Source organism: Priapulus caudatus, unplaced genomic scaffold, assembly GCF_000485595.1.
Source record: "Priapulus caudatus unplaced genomic scaffold, Priapulus_caudatus-5.0.1 Scaffold183, whole genome shotgun sequence".
NCBI classification, from domain to species: Eukaryota; Metazoa; Priapulida; class Priapulimorpha; order Priapulimorphida; family Priapulidae; genus Priapulus; species Priapulus caudatus.
The window spans coordinates 515,264-520,453 of NW_014577244.1; positions in this window are offsets into that span (position 1 = coordinate 515,264).

Genomic DNA, 5,190 nt, shown 5'->3' on the forward strand with positions numbered 1-5,190 from the left:
GTATCCCAAGGGTACGTTTCCGGCAGTACCTTGGGGGAAAATAGACCGCTATGAGCGTAAGTAAGCAAAACGTGTAAGAACAGAACGTGTAAGTAACTAGAAATGTAAGTAACAGAACGTTTAAGTAACACATAACGTTTAAGTAACAGAACGTGTAAGTAACAAGAACGTGTAAGCAACAGAACGCGTAAATAACAAACGAGAAGCAACAGAAACGCTGTAAGTAACAGAACGTTAAGTAACTAAGCGCTGTAAGTAAACAGAAGCGTTAAGTAACTAAGCGTGTAAGTAACAGAAACGTTTAAGTATCTAAGCCGTGTAAGTAACAGATACGTATAAGTAATCAGAATTGTAAGCAACAGAACGTGTAAATAACAGAACGTGTAGTAACGAGAACGTGTAAAAAATAACAGACGTGTAAAGTATACAGAACGGTGTAAGTAACAGAACGTGTAAATAACAAACCGGTAAGTAACAGAACTGTAAAGTAACAGAACGTATAAGTACACAGAAACGTGTAAGTAACAGAACGTGTAAGTAACCTAAGCGTGTAAGTAAAGCAAGAACGTGTAAGTAACTAAGCGTGTAAGTAACAGAACGTGTAAGTAAGCAGAACTTATAATAACAGAAAGTGTAAGTAACATACACGTGTAAGTTAACAGAACGTGTAAGTAACAGGTACAAACGTGTAAATAACATAACGTGTAAAGTAACAGAAACGTGTAAGTAACGAACGTGTAAAATAACATAACGTGTAAGTAAAGCATAACGTGTAAGTAACATGAATCTGTGTAAGTATAACAGAATCGTGTAAATAACATTAACGTGTAATAACAAGAACGTGTAAGTAACAGAAACGTGTAATAACATAACGTGTAAGTACATACGTTAAGTAACAGAACGTGTAAGTAACAGAACGTGTAAATAATCATTAACGTATAAGTATACGAAGAACGTGTAACGTAACTAGAACGTGTTAACATAACAAACGTGTAAGTATACCAATAACCGTGTAAAGTAACAGAACGTGGTAAGTACAACAGAACGTGTAATAAAGCAGAACGTGTAATAAACATAACCGTGTAAGTAAGCATAACGTGTAAGTAAGCAGACACGTGTAAAGTAACAGAACGTGTAAATAAGCATAACGTTAAGTAACAGAACGTGGTAAGTAAGCAGAACTGTTACGTAACAAACCAAGAGAGACGCGGTACAAGATAGCGTTGCGCAAAAAGATGCGTTATCCGCCGACCGCCGAGAGCGGTTTAAGTCGCCGCGCATTCCGCGGGACCTGGGCGCACGCGAACGCGCGGGGTGTTTGTATGTAGGTAGCATGCTCGCGCTGCCGCTATACGAATTCCCGAGCGCCGAAGGAGGGCGGGCCCCGCGCGAATGCCGTATAGCGGGAAAGCCGTAACATTCGCGCAGCCTTTTCGTGAGACGTACACTGCTTGACGTACGCGGCTTGGGAAGGCATGAATATATATACAGGATGCTCGCACAGCAATGCCCGCCCCACCCCGACACCACCGCCGTATTGGCCCCACAGGTGTCGCACGACGTGCCGTCGCCACGGCAGCGCGGGGTCAGGAGTTGGTCCGAACGTGCACGTACGCAGCCAGGCGCCGCCACGGCGACGGCGATTTTTGAAGATACAATCTAAGTGTAAATTCTCAAAGTGAATCAAACATCAATCAATCGTCGGGGGTACTAAACATGGATACGGATAAGTTGAAGCGCACGTCACAATTGGCAGCTAGACTGGCTACGGACTCTTCTACTCCGCCCAGTATCCTTCGCACACTGAACTTATAGTTAAGTGTCAGCGTGTGGAATGTCCACCGGCAGCAGTCTAGGTCACATCAGCCCAGCGCTTGTGTAGAAAAATTAGCCGTTGAAAATGCTCGTAGCAAGGCCTCGTCGCGCCATCTATGGACGGCATATGTGACGAGAAATAATTTCACGGCTGAATGACCTGGAATATCAAAACTCGCTTTTCTTAGAGAAAACCAAGCGCGCCGACCAGCAAAGGAACAATTACGAGCATTTGTATTAAATCTCTACCTACATGCATAGTTTGAAAAGGCTTTGTGAAACTCGCCACACACTCCCTCATTGACCGATTATACGGGCTTTATCCTATACCCAAAAGGGCACAGTGCGAAAGTGTTCTAACAGGGCCATGCGAATAAGATTTATTGTCACTACTGCGCGGCGTTTGCGCGCTTCGCCGCATACCGGGCTGCGAGATTCGTTCGAGTAAATAACAGAACGTGGTAAGGTAACTAAGCGTGTAAGCGTAACTAGAACGTACGTTGTAAGTAACAGAACGTTGTGACAGTAACTAAGCGTGTAAGTTAAGCCAGAACGTGTAAGTAACTAAGCGTGTATACAGAACAGAGTGTAAGTAACTAACGTCGTAAGCTACAGACGTGTACGTAACGGGAGGAGCGTGCGTCTGTTGTTGCGCGTAGCGACTGGCGAACACTGCGGACGCGTACAAACTCCACGGAGATGCCGTACGCGGTGCTTGGGCCGACGCGATGACGTCACTCGTCAGTGTCGCACAGGCACGAGGCGCGGGTTCATGGCAGTTGGTGCGCGTGAGTGACCTGCACGTAAGTGCTATGCTGTGCTGTGACACACCTGCTCTAGACTTAATGCTGCTGGGTTGTGTGGTGGTGGTGGGGCTGCTGCTACCGCTGACTATTACTACTACTGCCGCTGCTACTATCTGCTCTGCTGCGCTTGTGTTCGGTTATTGTTGTTGTTGTTTGTTGGTTGGTGCTGGTGGTGTGGTGCCGAGCTGCTGCCTGCTGCGCTGGTGGTGTACTGCTGCGTGTCTGTTGGTGGTTGGTGTGCTCGCTGCTGCTTGCTACTACTTAGACTGGCTGCTGCTGCTGCTGCTGCGTGCATGCTGATGACTGCTGGTGGGTCGGACTGCTGCGATGGTGTGGTGGTAGGTGGTTGTGGTGGTGGTTGGTGCTGCTACTACTACTACTACTACCTAACTACTACTCACTACTAACTACTACTACTACTACTACTACTGACTACTAAATAGCTACTACTACTACTACTGCTGCTACTACTGCTGCTGCTGCTGGTGGTGGTGGTACTGCCGCTGCTTCTGTTGTTGCTACTGGCTTCCATAAACTTCCGGCATTTATTTTGCCCAAAATATCTTGTATATAGCTCAGCTTATAGGCTACCACAAACAGCGAATAACCTTTTCAGCACATGTAATTTGTGACCATCGTTTAAGAAGCGTTAATTTTTGTTAGGTCGCGCTTGTTCAATAATTAATTAAATCGTTGGTTTATTGCTGTGATAAATCTTTGATAATAAATTTTGTGTGGGAGGAAGAAAGAATAATCATTGGAACTAAAAATTCTACCCTGTTATTCCAAGTTCAATACACACACACACACACACACACGCGCACACGCACGCACGCACACGCGCATACGCACACGCACACACACACGCACACGCACACGCACACGCACACACAACATTGCTACCATAAGAGTGCGCCCTAGGATATTGAGAGGACGCGCGTATACCTCCGGTGGTGCACAGAAAGTGTGCACGCGCGCCTTCTGTCGAGTGCAAACGGCAAGTTTGCGCCAATGAACAGCTAGAATGCACACACCGCGATGAAATCTCCGGGTTGATTGTATCGAGATGGTGGGGGGAGGTAACTGATTCTAATCGACATTCACCGATAATCGATTGAAGCGCGTAGATATACGAAAAATAACAGACGGCGGTGACTGCGCACAGTTTGATGACGTCATCGCCGTAGAGAGACGATTAGCTTCAGTACATTATTAGCGGATGATTTCGTGCGATGGACAATTTGCCGTCTGTTTACGCGATCCCAGCAATTAAACGCGAATTTGTTAGCGATTCACGCGCACGATCCTATCCCAACCGGCACGCGGGGAGGAGGTCCGCGCGAATGATTCTGTTTTTAACGATGGAATTCTACCCAGAAGCAGAAGAAGCGAGAAACACACACGCGCACACACCCACACCCACACGCGCGCGCATTTATTCAGCCAAAAAACGAGCGCCACCGCGTGTTGACGGTTATTGCGAATATTATTCCTAACGACGCCGATAGCGATGGATGGTTACAATGCGCCGTAACGCGATACGTACAGAACCTCCGTGACTGCGAGGCACCGCAGCAGCAAAAACCGCTCACGAACGACATCGCGGATTATTTTCCGTGAAATGTTACAAGTCACTTAGAGCCGGGCAAGTGTTGATGACTAAGCGGTTAGCTGCAACGCTCTTTCTCGCACCCACCAGCTGTTGCGAGCCGAACCGTGCCTTCAACCGCTACACCCACCCCTTACCGCCAGCGCCGCCGCCGTCGCTGCCGCTGCCGCAACCACCATCAAAATCACAGCCACCGTTGCTATCACCACCACCGCCACCGTCACCGCTAGCACCACTACTACATTATTATCATCATCATGATCATCATGATGATCATCATCACCAGTATCATCATTATAATCATCATCATCATCAGCAACAGCAGCAGCAGCAGCAGCAGCAGCATATACAACAACACAAAACGAAAACAAAAACAAAATCAACCAAAATTCGGGACAATGGGAAGCAGGGATGATGGAAGCAGAGACGACCAGGACCATGCTCGGAGACATATATATATATAGACAAGAATAATTTTGGGAGACAAAACGATCAGTGCTGGCGCTCGCGGCAGGCTGCGCGCGTGGTGGTGCTCACCGAGCCGGCGCTAATTTCATCGCTTGCTTAAGTCAATTCCCTCATTAAAGACGCGGCTTTATTTTCGCGCGATATTATCCGGTTCGGCAATTACCCGGCGCGCGTAAGTCTGCAGGAAACGCATCGTTCATCTAATCCGATTTGGCCGCCGACGATCTGCTTACGATCATGTCTGACTAGCCGTAACGTTATTATATCCCAGTAAGCTACGAATTTAGACCATTTCCGCGCCGAGACGCGCAGCCGAGCAATTCCGATGGTCGGCCGACGTCGTCGGCGTGCGCGTCGTCGCGACGGCCGCCGCTCCTGCGCGTGTAGACGACGGAAGTCAGAACTGAGATTTCGTCTTTGGCTGCTTGCCTCTTATTCTCGCGCTCTCTCTCTCTCTCTCTCTCTCTCTCTCTCTCTCTCTCTCTCTCTCTC